This window comes from Alligator mississippiensis, chromosome 10 (assembly GCF_030867095.1).
Source record: "Alligator mississippiensis isolate rAllMis1 chromosome 10, rAllMis1, whole genome shotgun sequence".
Classification (NCBI taxonomy): Eukaryota; Metazoa; Chordata; order Crocodylia; family Alligatoridae; genus Alligator; species Alligator mississippiensis.
The window spans coordinates 68969649-68989070 of NC_081833.1; the positions used below are offsets into that span (position 1 = coordinate 68969649).

The 19422-nt window shown below is 41.6% G+C and overlaps 1 long non-coding RNA gene across 1 annotated transcript in view; it reads left to right on the forward strand.

The window, feature by feature from the left end:
* The first annotated feature begins 5861 nt into the window (after positions 1-5861).
* Positions 5862-19422, forward strand: part of LOC109283354 (uncharacterized) — a 33228-nt gene continuing 19667 nt past the window's right edge. The window contains exon 1 of the long non-coding RNA XR_002090480.2: positions 5862-6129. This is a non-coding gene — a long non-coding RNA (uncharacterized LOC109283354). The remainder of the gene's footprint in view (positions 6130-19422) is intronic.

The following is a 19422-nucleotide window of genomic DNA, read 5'->3' on the forward strand; positions in this document are numbered from 1 at the left end:
GAGCATTTGGAGACCCAAGAGAAAGGATTTAAGGACAAATTGACACATTTCACTCAGTTGGGGGGAATATTAAGAACCTAACTTTGTACCTTAGCCCCATCTCTTATATTGACCAGGTAGATCAGAGAGATGGGTGTGCATTGAAAGCAACAACAATGATCAAAGATTGCCTGATAATTTACAAAGTGAATAAAGTGATGTGGCTGTAAATATTGCACAGGCACTTCAGGAAATACCTGAGCATGCATAAGTAGTTTGGCCTGGGCCTTCTCTCTTTTTACAGCAGATCTGAGTTGACTTAACTCCACTGAGCCCAGTCTGAGTTAACTGTCAGGGAATGGAGGCATTTGCAGACTCACTGGTTTTATTTTTTATGGACTGACATTGTGGGCATTTCAGTAGCGTACACGGAGCAGGATTTTCAAAGCCCCATAAAGGGATCTAGATGGCCATTCCCTATTAATTTTAGAAAGCAGAAATGCTTAGAAATAGCGACACGATGAGCTTTGATATAATAAAAGGGATAAAGAGCAAAGAGCAGCCACAAAGAGGAATGGCCACTGTGCCTTGATCAATGCTGGAGTTTCAGCATTTGATTGCTCGTAGAATTGAATGGCTTGATGCAGTCAACTGGAACGTCTAGCAGACCAAGAGTAAGGATGACAATAGGTGCATGGAAAACAGACAGACTAATTTTGCATCTATTCTTCAGTCTTCCCAGATATAAACCATGGGATTTTTTAAATTGAAAATTATCTTAGCAACTATTGAACAGTTTGAGTAAGGAAGGCAAACAGAAGACTTCTAGTACGTTTCTAGTATGTTACTAGAAGTTCAGGGTACATGGCAAGTATTAGACTCCTGAAGCTGGAAATACAGATTTCCCAGAATGCACCTCATTATAGATAATGACGTGCATCTCCAAGACGAACGGGTTATGTTAAAAAAGATACTTTGAGCACTGTGCAGCGCTGGCTATTGTGGACCAGCTCAGTTGGCATATAATCACTTTTGAGGAAAATGCATTGCAGAACATCATTTCTCAAAGATTTAAGTTATTAAGGAAGATTAAGGAATTTCTCTCTGGAAAAGAGACTTCAACAGTGACCTAATTGAAGTTTTTAACATTCTCAAGGGAAGTAATAAAAATTAGTTCATGCAAATTCTTCATACTTTCAAAGAATGCAAACACAAGAGAACATTATTGAAAAAATAAGATTTGAGATCAAAAAGAATTTAGAACAAAAAAGAAGGGGAAAGAGAGAAAGTGAATCATTTGGATTGGAGAGGACTAGTGCTGCCAGGTCATTTAATCTATCCCCCGTCCTTAAATCATAGCAAGATTGATTTCCTTATCCTTAAATAATCCGTAATAGATGGGTATCTAGTTGAGCCAATGACGACAATCCCACAACCTCCCTTGGCAGCTTGTACTTTCAGAAGAATAAACATATTGAATAAATTATCAAAAAAGGGCTACTGTAGGCAAGGAGAATCAATTAAATCAACAGAAAGCTTGTTAATATAGAAAAAGAGGCTGAGAGATATGGAAGAAAAATAAACTAATAGGCCAGAAGCCTGTGGTAGATCCCCCGCCCCCACCTTTTATTATTATTTTACTCATATTTTTAATAAAATATACAAAGAGGGCATCCACATATAGCTCTGGGCATCCTAGGGGTAACTTAAAGATCAAACAATATAAAACAGCACTGGTAGCAAGCAAAACGAAGCACATAAAATAGCAACAGACCCACCCCACAAACATACGTGAACAGTTTGCTTCTAAAAACTGAAAAGTCCATACTTGGAAAGGATTGGGGGGGTACATATAACAACACATTCATGAACTGAACAGCATATATAAAAAGTAGCCTTGTCCATGTGAATCAGATGCATTAAACTTAGATTTTCAAGGATATGGGGATATGTACACATTTAGGCTCCAATCTTGATCCTACTAACAGGCACATATTTAACTTCACACATATGAAGTCCTGAGAGCAGTAGGCATATACATATGACTGCAGAATACTCACTGGGGCTCTACATGCAACTCTAATTGAAGTCAAACACAGTTTCTGGCTGTGTCCTAAGTAAACCACTGGCAAGAGTAAGGCAGCCCAGTTTTATTCAGTCGCTTACACATTTCTTGGATTGTATGCTTTATATATTGTTCCAGGCCGTATACTTGGATAGGGGTTTGAAGTAAGTTTAATTGGGAAGGTTATGGTCTCCTTCTTGGATAAACAGAAATGTAGCGTTAACCAAAAATGTGTTAGTCCTTTTGATCATGCTTTGAATAATGTGTTCCCTCCTTGTCGCATGCAAATCTAACCTCAGTTATTTATCTGTGTCTTTGATGATCATGCCTCCAATGTATTATAGTAACGTACTCTATTTTGGGCTAAATTTGAAGATGAACTGGAAACTTCACATAGAGGTATCTTTATTAGGGGTCTGTTTTAATTTCTTCTTCAAAACGGCACTAAGTTCCCATTAATTTGAGGATGCAAAGCAAATTCTTAATTTGATTTTATAAAGCATTTTCAATTTGAGTATTGGCTGGTAGCTAATTGTTTTCTGCAGGACTTTGCTTTCTGGTTAAATCCACTTGCCTACTTTTGCTCCATTACAGCCCTGTAGATAGGCCACAGGCCTTTTCCAACAGAGTAGAGATAGGTCTTGGATGTTTCCCATCCATTGGATTAGCTCATTTCTCTTCATTGCATTCAATATTGACATTGTTTTCCTATGTGCAATTTTGTATTCCAAGAAGGGCGAGAAACATTTATAACAGACGCATTTAATAGAGACCGAGAAAAATAAAACAGTTGCAAAACTGGGAAAAATGCTTCACCGTTTACAAGTCACAAATAAATGTGCTGGGTTTCAAGAGAGGCAGGGGTAACTATCAAACAAATAATGGACTTTTTTAGAACCCTTATAGATTTTCCAAACCCACATGACAGATCCTATAACGTTTGCCCTGCTGTTCAGTGCATACATATGGAACATTTGATCATTTTTATTCCTACCATCGTCGTCATTCCATGAGCCCCATTGATTTAGTTTATTTTTGGTTCAATTCCACTTTTACAACTTTGCTATTTATTTAGGCTGTTATCCATGGAATTATTGGTACTCTCTTGCTTATAAGCTCCACTTTCCAAGACATTTTAAGTGATCTGCAAACTGTAGCCTCTATAAGTACTTATTTTAGTCACATCTACTGTAGTTATGTATAGGTATTAAAGCTTAACAGAATTACAGGATCATTTCTATGTAGTTTTCGAATGAAGCAAAATACTCTTTAAAATGAAAAATGGTACATATGATCACTTCTCTGTATTTCTAATGCAGCTTTAATTTATGAAGCTCATAGATAAATCTGAAATAAATAGTTTGTCCTTGTATAGCCATTGCTTAGGTACTCCCATATGCAATAAATACAAACTAACTTTGCTTTTACTGACCAGGTAAACCTATACTTCCCCAGAGACATGCTGTCATTGAGTGCTTTCACATTCATACAATACAGACTTATATTTTTCAGCCCCTTAACCCCTTTAACACCGAGATTTGAGCTTCAGTTTTACTGTAAAATACATTCTGCTCTGAAATCCACCTTGGAAGGGTTACTGAAAATTCAAATGATCTTACCGCAGCCTAAGATCCACTGTGGGAAAAAGATGACAATTAAGACAAAGATTTTATTTTCCAATATTTATACTGCCCTCACTCCTAATAAATATTTAAGTGAAACTCAATTGAACGTAACTTGAGGATTATGTAAACTGGATAAGTTATCAGTTTGTCAAAGTCAACTTTTCTGCTCAGTTTAAAATCCTTGCGTTAGACCAAAAGGATTCTTTCTCCCTCAACGATAAGTTTTTGTCTCCAGACTTGCTTGTGTAATTGTTGTATGAAAGCAATTTTACTCCCCCCCCCCTGTTTTGTAGGAAAACAGATGGGGAAGAACTTATCTGCAGTTGGGATTTGCTGCATATAATTTATTTCACAGGATAAAGCGAAAGATAACTGTGAGCTCCGCACAAGCCAAACTTCACAAATGCCATCGCTTTCAAATTATATATATTTTTTAAATTATAGTTATGAAAACTATAACTATATGGGTAGAGAGCCACTGAGGTTTTTTTCAGGTTTTCATGCAGGCTAAAAGCTTCTCTGCAAGGATACAGGGCGTTCCAAATGTTCCCTCTTGACTGGGAGGCTCCCACAAATCGAAAGAGATTGAGTCTTGTATTCCTTCACTTTCTGCAGTGTTTTGTATTGAAGAAACAATTTACACAGCTAAAAGAACTGATCACGTTTCCATCTGATGGATATGATCTTGTGAAACTTTGCCGTCTAGTCGTATGATATGAGCAGGGATGGAAATCATTCTGACACTAGTTCACTACGACAGGGCTTTTTTTAATGAAAATTTTCTAGTATGTCTGGCCATTTTAGCATTCGAATTTTATTCCTTTTCATTAACACGGTAGGAAAAATCACATTGCTTCCAGAATGTGTTGATATGAGTTGGGACGCTCTTGTGGCTAACAGTGAGTCAAGACCTGGACCACTACCAATCTTTTCTTGCACTGAATTGTGTTCCTTTTTCTTCCTCCCTAAGGAAGCAGCTTTTATTGGCCTCCATGGTCTTGTATTAACTTACATCATACTTTCGTGGCAAATGGATCGCTTTAAAAGAATACAAACAATGCCGTACAAATTAACATCATACTTAAATTAATCAATTGAAATGCACATGCGGGGCAGTGTGAAAAGGATTTGTGTAAGAAGGACGTTCAAATTATGCATCTTATAAATCACACTTCCACCCTGTGCTCGGGGAGCGATAAAATAAAATTACATTTTTGTTGCAATTGCTGGAAGAGCCACAGCAGAAGTTGTATGCAATAAGCAAGCGTCACCTTCCACACCTGTTTTAACAATGACAGCATCCGCACCACGTTACAGTTGCTTGTTCGGCCCTGGTAAGGATGCATGGAAGCCAAAAGGAGATTTTTCAAAGGCTTGAAAGAGAAGTTAGTTCTCAGTGATTTTCTAAACCTGTTAGTCTTTGACACGCTGCACCTGTGGCCAAGAGGGTTGACTGTGATCATAGGCATACTTCCTTTCCTGTTCGTTCAGCAGGGCCTTAGAAGAACATAGGCTGTAGTACGGGACCAGCGCACACTATCCGGTAGCTACTTTGCTCTATATAGGCACAATGCTCATCCCCACAATGCATCTACCCTGTTAATATAACTTTTCTCCTGGTCCCTGGATTGTCATGTGTCCCAGAGGCATAAATTAGCCCGGAAGGCTCTGTTCACCTTTCCTTGCTTTTATTCTCTGGTATTAGTACAGGATTACTGGCTACTGAAACAGTCTAGTTTTACAACATATTGAAGCTAAAGGCTCATTACAGCATTTCACAACATGCGCACAACTTCCCCCTATGGTGACTCATGATTGTTTTCTCAGCGAGTCAAACTACAGTTCAGCTTGGAAGCTGAGGACATTAAACCAGGTTTATAATCATAAACTTTTGCCATGTGGTATTTGAATCCTGGCTTTAAGGACCGCTGCTGAAACTCTATGCAGTTTCCTGCTTTGTTTCCCTGGTCTTATAGGACCTGATCCAAAACCCGCTGAAGTCAATAGAAGTCTATTCATTGGTATAGCCTAGCTTTGGATCAGGCTGGTACAATGTGTTGCTCACTGTGATGATAAAAAGCAAATGACACTGAACATGCTCAGCATTTCCAATGGCACTCGTGTAAAAAGGAAAGCGGCTCTTTCTGGCTGACTGATCATCCTGCACGGTCTATAGAAACATTAACCAGACACAGCGCTTATCCAGTTCATCTTTCTGCTCTATCAGGTCAATGCAGGAGATAACAAAATGAGAAAATTCAGTGGTCACTCTTCTTTAAGATACGTGTGAACGGCCACTGTGTCTAAGCCGGAAAAATATTCTTGTAATGGTGGGTTCCCAGACAGACACGGCTAGGGGGAAATACCACTTGCTCAGAACAGCTACCTTGTTCTAGCCTCCGGGAACCACACCGCTGCTTCGAGCCTTGAATTTTGCTTCTCCCTGAACCCCAAATCCAGGTAAGTGCTAAAAAAAAAGCAAGCTCCTGAATACTGGCCAAGTGCTTCCTAAGAGTGAAAGTCAGATGCTTAATATATCATGACAATCTGGTCCAGAGAACATCAGATCTTTTTGAAGAGGTAATGCCTATTGCTTAATGAGCAGCAAAGCTGGATTTTTTTGGGTGTGCTGTTTTATACATCTCCGTTCCCTGTGTGGCACACCACTGTAAGCAGCAGCGTCTGATCATTCAGTTCATGCCAAAATGCCACGTCTCTCTTACCAATCACTTTGAGCCCTACGAAGTTCTTAGTAACATTGACAATAAATAATGCATCTGGGAAACCAAACAATAGCTTCTCCCAAAGCTTCTTGAAAAATGGAAGTCTCTTTCCTTTTACCAAGAAGAAGAATCTGGGTCCTCAGCCCATTTAAATTCACCACCACTATTGCTGATACTTTTTATCCGGATAAAAAGTCAACAATAGATTTACCTGGAGTAGCAATCACAGTACCACAACTGCACTTATGTCCATCTCTGCATTCAGAGAACTGAATAAAGAGCAGTGAACTGTGCAGACTTAATTGCTGTTAACAGTTTTTAGTCTGGATACTTTGACACGCTAAAAATATTGTAAATAAGAACGAAAAAAATCAACAGAAACTTGGGAAGGAAGAGACACAACGTTAGATTTGTGAACGTTATGAGTTATGTTGTCTTGTTAAGTCCTTGGCTATAGTGTTTGACTCATATCACTACCTATTTGTTTACAAGGGGAACATGTGCCACCTTAAATATCCTCTCTCCCTGATAGACACAGGACCTCTATTGGATCATGACTCTCTACTCTCCATTCGGAGCTGTTTGTCTCTGTGTTTCAACTGTTTCAACTTGATATATGTGCATCGTGTACACCATGGTCTGTCAGTCTACATCAGGCTGCATCTTATCATTTATAGAAACAAATTAAGGCAACATGATTGAACTGCAGATGCATATCGCATGCCATTATAAAGTTAATAAAACTTTTGTTTTGATGGAAAATATATTTGATATGCACAAAAACCACTCTTTGGATCATATTTTCTTCTCTCCTGGCAGGTTAGAATAATTATTTTGAAGTATGTAAAATTTGAGACTTACAAGCTAACTCAGTTAATATAATTTTATTGAAATGTTCTTCTAAAACTGTCCATTTTGATTTTTTTACCCCTTACTGTTTACAGGAGTATCCATAGCTATCTTCTTTGCAAGATTATTCCTGTTTCTCATTTATTTAACCAGTTATTCTACATTCTTTGAAAGACCCATTCTGACATGAGGAGAGATAAGCAAGCTCTTGATAACCCATTACAGCTACCCTGGCAGTTGATTAAATTAAGCCACTTTCATAGCAACCAGAAGCAGGCAAACGGGGTTGGATAAAATAAGAACCACTCCAAACTTTAGGCCAGATCTTAATCTGAATTCCAGGTAATCATTTTTATGAGGTACCACCATCTTCTTTTTTTAATTGTTATTTTTAGATGCCTCATGACTTGGTGGGGCATAAAAACAGAAGTGTTGAAATGTGTAATGAAAAGCAGTTCAGCTTTCAACCCATCCTAAATAAAGCTGGCATGTGGTACAGTTGGATGAGCAGGGGTAAATTTCTGGAGAAACGATGGCCTTCAATTACAAGCATAGAACCGGGAATCAGAAAATACAAGGGTCCTGTCCCCACCTCTGTTGTACATTTGCAAGTGTGACTGCGTAAGCTGCTTAGGCCCTTTTTCAGCGAGGTACTTTAAGTATGTACCTAACTTTTAGCACAAGTAGTTTCCCAGCATTCAGTTGAAGTTAACAGGACTGTTCATGTGTTTAATGTTAGCGCTGCGGAGAAAAAGGATTTTTCGGTTTGTTGGCCAAGTCAAAGAAAGTTTGTAAAGCAGTTCAGTTTGGGGATCCCTTTTTTATTTTCTCCGAGTGAAATAAAAAAAATCTACGAGGTTTCACTTCAAATTACTCTGAAATGCTTTGTTCACCCCAAAGCAAAATGCCATGTTGTTTTTGGCTTATTCGGATGTATAATATTTATGATAACCATCTGTTTTGATTTTTAATTAGGTGCGAAATACTCTTTCAAAAACAGCACCATGAAATGTTTTAGTTTGAAAACGGTGAAATGTTTAAAAAACATCATCTCGGAAAGCTTCTCCCAGTATTTTTCAGCCAAAAGGGATACAATTTGACCTAAAGTTGTGAGTGATTTTGGCCCCCCAATGCATTTTTTGAGAAATTTACTCTTCACTGAAAAAAAATTCACCCAGCTCTACTTAAAAGTATTTTAACTGAATCAAATCCTCAATATCAGTTAGCTCATTCTCCAGCTATAAAAGATAAGGATGATAACACTTCTGAACCTAATAGGGATGTTTTGCGCATCTACTTGTTAACGGTTTGCAACGTGAAAATGTCTATGGTGCCTAGATACCAGATTGCTTGACCTTTTAAAGGGACAAATAAAGTTTCACTGAATTCAAAAAGAATCTTTCCACTGACTTTAATGGAAAGTCTTTAATAACTAACTAGCTAGATCAATAGAGATAATAGAAAAAATAGGATAGAGTGCTTTGTAATCATAGAAGGCACTATGAAAGTACAAACTACCACTGCTACTATTATTATAGCTATTTATTTGAGTTTATAGCTATTATATTTGAGTTTAAATTAATAAAATGAACATGGATATTCCATTTTGCCTGCCAGTCAGGAGTAAACACAAGTCTACAAGATACCATGGGGACTGTTGCACAGAGCTCATTTTTCATGTCCAAATAATTATGGTAATTATGGCAATAATAATTCTCTTCCATAGCAAGAGGCCTGGTACGACTTTTGCATTCAATATGATCATTAGGCACAACTCACTCTGTCCCTTGCTTGCTCAGATGGAGTTTCAGGACTATCTCCAACAATCAGGTGTCAGGTTGTTCAGACTGAAATTTTCGTTTTTCATTATATTTGACATGTTTGCGACGGAGGTTTGCTACAGACTCGTAGCCTATGGCATTGGGCAGGAGAGATGAGGTTCCTCTGAAATTTAGAGCAAACATACACAAAAAGAAAATGTATAAAACATTGAAACGACAGCTTGCTGAGGTGGCTTTTTGTCAGAACAGCTTTAGCATGGTCACACGTTGATGTGCAGTAGCTGACACAGTTTGCTGTGATGTGGGGAAACAAAATCAATGCTCGATGAGCCTAGCAGACCAGGATTTGCTACAAGAACAGATTGCCAAAGCAGGTACAACAGGTGTGCCAACAAAACGTCTCCTGTACAAAGTGACATGTCCACGCAGCATGCCTGAATCAAATAACTTATTCAACTTTGTTGAGATGAGTTCAAAGTCCTGATCGATGACCTGCAGCTCATGTCCATCCCTATTTTCACAGTATTGTTCTACCCTATGCAAGCAACAGCACAAAACTAGGTCAAAGCTAATAAAAGAAACCCAGAGACAGAATGCGAGTATAGGATTTGGGCAAAATCCTGCCTCAGATTGATGGATGATTCTCTCATTGTCTTCAGTGGAGCTGGAGTTTTGCCCTTATCTATAGAGACAAACAGACGGGTGCTGGTAATGTGAGTGTCACATCTCCCAGGTATTATTTTAACAAGTACAGTATTTGAATATCTGGGATAGCTTTGGAACATCCTTCCTAAGAGTTCCCTACACTTCAGCCCTGCAAAGAGTTACTCACATGCTTAACTTTAGCTTATTAAAACTGTGTGTGTCCTGATATCTTTACAGTGTCAGGGGCCTAGGTTTCAATCATTCTCCATCCAGCTGATTTGGTGTGAGTAGCAAGGACATGGGAGTTACTAGCATAAAATGATGTGGTGCAGAGGTGGTGGCATCCAGGAGTGGGAAAAATATTCCAGTTCACAAAGTGCCTTGTGATTCTTGAGAAGATCTCTTTTATTATTCCACTTCCATTTTACACAGTCTGAGCTGGCACAAAAACATTTTAGGATTAGCAACCATGTGAAAGTTGTTCTGGAAAAGATGTTGGCAAAATACGCCCCTATTTTCATCATCCCTAAAGGTAGCTTCTCCACTTGAAAATGGAGAATTATAAAATATGCATGCTAATTATTGCAGCCTGTAATAATGTTGAGATAGGGGAGGTTTTGTGTTCTCACAGCTTTTAGTAGATACGTTGCATCTCTCATGTTCATGTAGGGTTTATGTTTCTATGCCTACTGGCATGCAACAGGTGATGTGTTATAATCCGGTGGGGGGAAGAGAATAAAAATATCTAGAAAAGGAATACAATTGATTTGTGCACTTGGTTTTTTAAATAGCAAAACAAACCTATCTTAGCTGTCACCACATAGTTCAGCCGTCTTTGTCCTTAACATTCTCTCTGAACTCATTTCTAATGCTGCAGGCTCATTTCTAATGCTTTACCAAGGATGTAAGTGAAATGTATACGTGAGTATGGTGATTATGCCCACTTTGTGGGCAAGAATATGCCCACTTTTTGGCAGCTGTGAATACTGACGGGGAAAAAAGGCTTAAATGACAGATTCCAGGCTCCTAGTCTCTCAGGTCTGTGGGCTGAAAGGAAAATTAATGACGCATAGCAGTTGACAAAAATGAGTTGTACTCCATTGTCTAGAGTGTAGGGCCCCCAAAAGACCGAATGTACTGTACATCTTGTACAATGTACCCTCCATTAAAATGACCATGCCAACACCAGCTGTTACCGGCATGTCTAGATACTAAGAAAATAGAGAAAAAAAAAAATTGTAGGCAAACTGGGGGAAAAAGGTCATTTTCCATGACAAATGTTAGTAAACATTGTACTACTTTTTTAATGCTTTATCTGTGTATGTGACACTTCCCAGCCCCCCACCCCCCAATCTGTATATTGGCAAGTATAAAACTGTATGCTCTCAAGGCTTCAATTAAAAGTGACCTAAGCACTTTCTATGTTTTGACTTACGAATGAGAAAGAGAGGAACAGGAGAAAAAAATCACTGGATGGTCCACAGTTGCTTACATTCAACACAATAGTAATGATTTGAAAAAGGACGATGAGTCGAAGAAGAAAGGGCTGAGAATAAACACAAGCCCCAGTCGTGGCATCTGGTCTTAGTGCATCACTTAGGCTTGGAGAGATGGGTGGAGACACAGACAGGTTGACTGACATGTCTCTCCTCTTGTCTCTGCTCTCCAAGCATGGGTGAATAAGCTAGATTTCATCATTTCAGGTAATTATGGGTGCAACTGCACTCTTGCATGCAGGGGTGTCAAACTCATCTAGCCCTGCAAGCTGGATGAAAGGCACAGGGCCAGTCCATGGGCTGGATCGGGCCCATGGACCCCCTGCCTGTATGCCTGGACTAGCACACACAGCGCCTGGTATGGGATGCTGGCCCCAGCAAGTGCCGTGGGCAGCACAGCCCAGGACCTGGCCCCAGTGAGCACCACGGATAGTGTGTGTTCCCGGCGCTGTGTGGGGCAGCAGGTGGTCCAACAGGGCAGTACTAGGGGGCTGGATTATGGGGCTCCACAGACTAGATTTGGTCTGTGAGCTCCAAATCTGACCCTCTGCCTTTAGTTTCAACAAACCCATAGGGAAGAAGTGCAGCTTTGCCCATTTTATGTCCACCGATACAATCTTTATGCACAGGTCAGAAGACGAAACGTTTGGTGCTCTCTTGCAGCGTTATGATGCGTTACAATCCCATCCATCCTGGGAGTCTGGGGGAATTTCTCCTTCTTCCTATGGTTCCAGAAAAGCTGGCATCCTTGCTATTCTTGGAGCTCTCTTTTCTTTCTCATTTTTAATTCTGTTGATCAAGGACCATCTCTATTGATTTTGGGGGGAAAAAACACACAAAACAACCCCCCCTCCCCTCCTATTCAGAACGGATGAGAAGAGACTAGGGAACTTTTAACTAATCGCTAGTTCGAATGTAAATCTTTCCCATCCTTACTATTCTTTCCATGTGTATTTTTAAAACCCAGCATTTTATTTTGCTCTTCCAGAAACGCCAGTAACCGTTGAGCCAAGAAAGCCCTTTGCAAATGGACTGTGAAAGAGTTAACAATGCCCTTTCATGCAAAACCACAAACAACCAGGGGGGGAGAAAAAAAAAAGTTTTTAACTGAGAAATGGAAAGGATCCAAATTCGAGCCGAGAGAAAAAGCAAAGGGAGAATATGAAATGCACAAATCATCCCGGAGTTCACCGAGTTGATAAAGTTATTAAAAAGAAAAAGGGAGAGAGAAGAAAAAAACCCACAACTTTCAGTTCTGTCCTATCCCTTTAGGCTGTGCAAACAGAGAGAGAGAGACCAGAACAAGTCTGACAGGATAACAATCTACAGCAGCTCTATTCCCTCAGGGTGAGACGGGGAGAAAGAGTGTGGCACAAGCTTTTTCTCTTCGGCTGCTCTCTGCTGCGTTCTTGGCATGAGCTGCTTGGGTTTTGCTTGCACAAACTCGGCACTTCTTGGGCTTAAAAAAAAAAAGAAATTATTATTATTAGCAAGTGGGAGAAGAGAAGCTTTAACAGAGGCCAGAGGGATTCTGGATCAGGCCAGAGCGTAGGGGTGGGGTTTCCAGGGCCTCTAGCCAGCCATTGGGCCATCCGCTTAGCAACAGTATGAAAAGGGCCAACCGGAGCATTTATCCAGTCGGGCCCCGTTCCAAGGACTTTGTGCCAAATGCTTAACTCCTCTGCCAAGAAAACAAACAAGGGCACTTTTAAAAACTTCAGAGTTAAAGGGTTCCCCCTCCTCCTCCACAAACGGTCTCCACTCACACGGTTAATGATCGCTTTCCCTTGATTGCAGGAGTGCAAACTGCAGGGGATTCAAACTTTTGCAGGTTGGAACAGTAGCTCCTACTTTCACTGTCTATGGCCATACCACTTTCCACATCGCAGCAGCTGATAGAGTTCGAGCTCTTTAACATTCCCTTATTTCTTATTAAACATTGCTCCCGATCAGTGGAGAATCACTGCAGTCAGGGCCAGTCCTTCTCTTTACATTCACATTTCTATACCTGGCTTGTTAATGTGATCTACTTGTATAACGTCCAAAGCCTTTTAGCTCCTATTCTGTTTTCTCATGTTTTACCACTTTATTTCAATTCCATAAAGGACATGGGAAAAGAAAGACAAGGAATTGAATACACAAAAAGTGGGCTTGCAGTTATAAGTTTGTCCCTGAAGAGGAATTAGAAATCATTTTTGGAATATTCCCCGCCTTTTATTAAAGACATATTTTTAGAACATGCTTAGAAATTAGTTTACATGAGTGCTCAAGTTGGGGACTCTCCAAAATATTGCTGATGAGAAATCCTGTATATATTTAGGCAGTCACCAGCCCTGAATTCTGATAATGAACTGTCTTCTTTTCTTGTAAAGCAGAAAAGCAGAAAATTAAGGGTCCATTTCCAAGAAGTGGTGATGTCCTCGGGTCTCCACAGCTGGGGCCCCACTCATGTGAATGAGGATTGTAGGACTGGAGGGTTGCATTTAACCTCCCAAGGTATAGAGAGAAAATCTTGTTTTTTTGCTCTTGGACATTATGGTTAGTGTTGAAGTGACACAGCATATCCTGAGAAACACTGGGCCTTTTGCAAGATTAGGCCCTAACAGAGGGGCAGGAAATTATTTCGGATGGAGGGCTGCTTAACGAGTTTTGGTGAGCTGTCGAGGGCCGCAAAGGTAGCCCCACCCCTTGACAGGTGCCCTGCTCCCTGGTCACCATCTTGGGATCAGAAGTCCTGCCCCCTAACCCTTGACCTTTGCCACTGGAAGTCCCTTTCCTTGTCCCCACAAGTAAATCAGGACAAAACTATTTTTTAAAAATAAAATTGAAGTATGTTATTGCCAATGTATATATCAAACATTGACAATAACATATTTTAATTTTATTAAAAAAATATTTTTGTCCTAATTTCTGTGTGTTTGTGTGTATATAGAGGTGATTGCATAATAGCTCAAAATGAAGTCTTACTCCTGTATATTGGGGGGGGAGGTGTGGAGGGCTGTGGGTGTGTGTGTGTTTAGGAGAGCGTGGATGTGGGTACGTGGATATAGGGGGGTATGTGTGTGCGGGGGTGTTTGTGGGGGTATGTGGGGGGGAAATTGCTCCCTCCCCCTCACCACTGCCAGGCCGGTCTTGCTGCAGCCACCCAGAGCCTGTGTCAGACTGCCCTGCACCTGTTCTGTGCTGCCACCACTGCCCTGCTAGGCAGCCTGACAAAGGGCAACCCTGCATGGCATGGGTCTGGGTGGCTGCAGCAGGAGCAGCCCAGTGGTGTTGAGAGGGTGGGGTTGCTTTCCCCCCACCCTGAGCAACACCGTCTGCACCACCGCTGCTGAGCCTGGGAGAGTGAGCCCAGAGCAGGCGTGGGGCGCATGGGGTCAGGGCTGTGTGCATGGGTCCCTACCAGTAGCACGGGGCTGGGACCAGTGGCAGCCAGGAGCTGCTGCCACCTGGGCTGCTTAGAAAGGCTCCAGTCCGGCTGCGTGCCCAGGGGCGGCAAGACATGCCACAGCTGAACTGTGCCTGGGCCAGGCGGGACTGAGGGACCTGCCGTGGGCCAGACAAAGACCCACCATGGGCCATATTTTGCCCACTCCTGCCCTAACAGCTCAATTTTATCTTGCATTTCTTGTGCAAGAAGTTGCATTAACTTTAGTTGGACCATTCACATGGCTGAAGATAGTCAAGTAAAATCTCACTGAAGAGTGACCTTGAGTCCAGAGGATAAATCAGAGCACTTGCAGTCATGATTCCTGGTTTCACTTCCTGGCTCTATCACCGATTTTCTGGATGACCCTGGGTAAATCACTTAGTCTTAACGAGGTTAAGTTTACCCAGGGCAGATGTGTTGTGAGGCTTAAACAATGTTTGTGAAGTGCCCTGAGGAGGGAAGAAGCTATGCACTTGCAAACTATTGGTAGAGCTGGCTGCCTCTACATCCGACTCAAATGCTCAGAGAAATGTTTGAGCAACCACACGCTGAAACTGCACATTTCATTGACACGTCTATTGGCTCTTGCCTGTGTACTTCCTACCACCGTGCACACAATTGTAGAAATTATGCGAGTAAACAGGACATCAATTAGTTTACATAAACCCTTTTCTGAAAATGTGGCAAGGGTTTTTCTGAATTTCATGATTGCACAGGTCTGAACTATTGCATTATCCTTAGGTAACTATAGTTTTGATATAGCCAGGTGCTTAGTTAAATTTAGATTCCCTTTGGGTTCCTAATTTTCCTCCTGTAAAAAGATATGGGAAGTTTCCAGAGATAACCACCTCTGAAAAAATTGAGTTTTCCTATTATGCTTAAGTGGGGACAGGATTTGACTGCCTAAATCTGCAACAAATAGTGACAGTTTTCTGTCAGGATACCTGAAGAGATACTTCACTGAATGCACAATCTCTTGGGCAAAAAAAACCCAACTGAAGGATCTCTTGTGAACTTTTTGGTACCCCATCCTTTTAGACAGGTTAGAAATAATGCAGTCGTAACGTGTGTGTGTCTACTTCCACTCCCAACCAGAACAAGGAAATACAAAGGCACAGAAATGAAAACAACAGGAACCTCACAAAAAAAGATTTTGGGTTGAGTTTGGGCAAAGGTTCACAGTAGGGATAGAAGGGAAGGTGCTTCCTATTTATCTTAACCGGTTCTGCTTATCTTTGACTAGAAATTGTTTTGAGCGATGAGGAAGTTCAATGAAAAATCCATTTTGTTCTGCACAGGACACAGCAGCGCTCACATTTAATCAAATTAACATCCCTTCTACACCAAAGTTAAACGACACACAGCTCAGTGGGGATTTACCTGAGTAGGGACTGTAACAAAGCAGAAAGAGTATGTTGTCCTATATTGTGTTATATTTAAACGGCCCATGCATTACATCAGTGATTCCCATATACATTAATTGGTCTTATAACACCTGGTTACACTATATAGTGTAATCTGCCAGGAACTTGATATGCATGCATTTCATAACATAGTTTATATAATCTATTATTAAAGAATAAGGCTGCATCTGTAATTATATTAGAAAACATATTTTACTGACTTTTACATAAAAGCATGCAGTACACACTGCACCGTGAGCAAAGTAGTACCAGCTCTCAGAAGGCAGCAATTCACATACTTTATGTTCCTGTTGGGAATAAGGTAACAGGTACAAAAATCAACTGCCATTTAATGAGTATTGAACTAAACCCTCAGATTCAATTGTCCCTATATTTTCTAGAAGGGACAGTTTAGTTTGGGATGATGTGGCCTAGATGAGTTGACTGTGTGCAGCTTGACTGAGCAGATGTCCCTGGGTAGATTCAGAGTCCTATCTACTCCCGAGTGATAAAAATAAGTTTTGTGCTGGTTTTTACTTCTGCTTGCGCTGCAGAATCTGCACAGCTATAGAAGAGGGAGCTGGAAAATGCCCTCGTGCAGGCTCATCCAAAATGTTAAATCAGCTGCAAATTTCAGAGGTTCATTTTGGCAAGGAATAAAGCCTGCAAGAACCTAGGTTGACTGTCACATCGCAGGCCAGGAAGGGGAAAAGTTACCTTGGCAGCTCCTGGTCCTGAGTTAGCTGGTTCACTAGAGCTGCACACCAGCAGAGTTTCTTGGCCTTCCTACTTCCAGCAAAACTCTCCATCCTGCTGTTCATTTCCAGGAAATCAGATGTTGCTACCGCCCAAGCTGCCTTTCTCAAGCTGACCCTTCAGACCCTTCCCCCTTGTCCTGTAGCTTAACTCTGAAAATATCCAACCTCTTCCACCCAATCCCCCAATATTGATCTATTATCATGCGTGTATCTATTGTGTATTTAGATACCAAACACCTGAGGTTTGCTGCACTTTTATCCTGGCCTCAAAATCCATAGAAACACGGCATGAATGTGGTAAAAAAAAACCTTGGGCATTGTAAATTAATTACAGCTTGAACCGTTTTCCATTTATGGTGAGCTTTCTCCTTCCCTCCCAGCCCCCAGGGTATTGCACTGTAAAACACTCTCTGTAATAGGTTTTATCTCATTCTGCCTCCCCTCCATTTTTCCAGCTTCTCTAGCGAATATTTGTCTTTTCTACCTGCTGCCCTGTTAAATCAGCCTCCGAGGCAGTGACATATGCCAGATCGCGGGTGCTGTCACTTTAATTCCCGGTGCTCATATTTTTCTCCTCCGAGTGGGGAGGTGGGGGCAGATGTTTTAGAGCATGGGCCCTTTTCCTGGCTGGCACGCAGAAGTCCTGATGTCTGCTGCTAATTACTGGAGTTGAAATCTTGGCCTTCACTGACTGTGCCCAGAGTTAAACAGCAGGTTTCTCCCAACCGCGGTGGAATCCAGGTGTTAGATCTTGTTCGAAACGAAACCCCGCACTCAGCTACATAACATTTCAGCTGAATTCTTCCTATGTAAATCTGATTTTCGCCTGGAAACAGACCTCCAGAATAAGTGATGGTGGGCTCCAGCTGCCCTCCCCTGTCTCTTTTCCATTATCTAGTTATTGCTCCTCTAAGGCATGGGAACGGTGAGCCTGAAAATGCAACAGAGAGACCACAGTTCCCCTGTGCAAATGAGGAGAGGTCATCGAGACACCATGGAAGGGAAATCCCTCCACCTCCTGTGTACTCCCAGGTGGATGTGGGGTAGGGAGGAGGAAGGAACTGTAAATAGTCCAGGCAATGGGAACAGAAGTGGGGCATTTTTGTTGCACAATGCATAGACCTTTCGGCTAAAAGCTCCACACGGCAAGTGTATACATTGGGCCATGCCCATTTTGGAAGGAGACGGCTATGTGGACAAACCAACAGGGACATGCTCTGCTGGGTTTCCCTCTAACGCAGGTGTATGCTGAGCAAAATCATTTCACTCCGTGTTCCCATAAGGAACGAGATCTCTACCCTATTGTATGTCGGGAGCGCTCCAAAGCTATTGAAGTCAGTGGAAAAAATCCCAAAGGCCTGGGATGTTACAATTTCACAGGGGCAGATTTCCAATCTCTAGCTGGTATGGCAAGGATGCCAAGAGTTTTCCTGCCAGTGTGACCAGGAGACCGTATTGTTCTGCTGGCATCTTTTATTTGAAGAGAAGCAAAATCCTAAAGCTTTCAACAGGTTGTTAAAAATCCCAGTTATATAAACCACCTTCTAACCTCCGATGCCAAATTGGATGCGCAGATCTCAGGTCTTCCTCAGGGCAGGGGAAACGGAAGGCTGATCCAGATTGAAGCTTGATAGAAAAATATAGCTGTGATGTATTTGTGGGCCTAGAAGTTTGAGTTGAGACTGATATAAATTAAAAAATACAAGAGGGAGGAAAACAGGGCAGTCGCTGGTTAATAATGCAGAAAGGAGGTGCAGGAAGGATTGCACTGTATGGGAAAGGGATAAAATGGAGCTCAGCCAGGGTCACCAGTCTCTCTCCCACCTCCTACTAAGACTGTACAGGGGGACTCTGGAGGCTCTAGGATTCAGATGATGCCTCTCTTCTCCTTCCTAACATACAGCTGTTGGAAAAATTGCCGAGGAGGCAGCCAGAGACTCCACTGCAGAAGCAGTGAGTGCAGGGATTTTTGGTCATTCAGAGGCTTTGAACAGACTTTCTTTGCCTCTCATTTGCTTCCTCCACCTCCTCCCTCCTCCTGGGTGTGGTGTTCAGTAATCTGTGCCCAAGATACTTGGAAGAAGATCATCTTTATTCAGCGAGGCAGCTCCAACTGCCTCTGCTTAACAGAACATCTGCTTCTGCAGTGCCCTTCTCTCAGGCTCCTTGCGTTTAGAAAGCTAAACCTCTTAAAATATACGCTTCCTGATCACGCGTCTTCCTTTTTCCAGCCAAAATGCTCACCAACGAATGACATGTATTGAGCTTGATTCCAAATACTTAACCAACCTAAATTTACTAGGAGTGTTCAGTTAATCCCTGTAGTACCTTGCACTGTCACTGGGAGGATAAGCCTCCTTCGAACTATCTGCTACTGTTGTCGAAACATGGTGAAGTTGGCTTCTTCTAGCAGTGCTAAAGCCCGGGCTTTGCTTGTCATAACCTATTGTGGTTGCTGCCTAACTGAGACCTCCTGGGACAAATGACTAACTCGAGGCCCCTCATTTCCCTCCTTTCTGGAACTCGAGGTGGTAGCATTTATTTTTGCACCCCTATGCAGTTTGGGGTTACACACTTCATAGGACAGCAAGGCAACTTCTTGTGATACCACTGCTAATTGCAACCATCAGTTTAATGGATTCATAGATGTTAGGGTCGGAAGGGACCT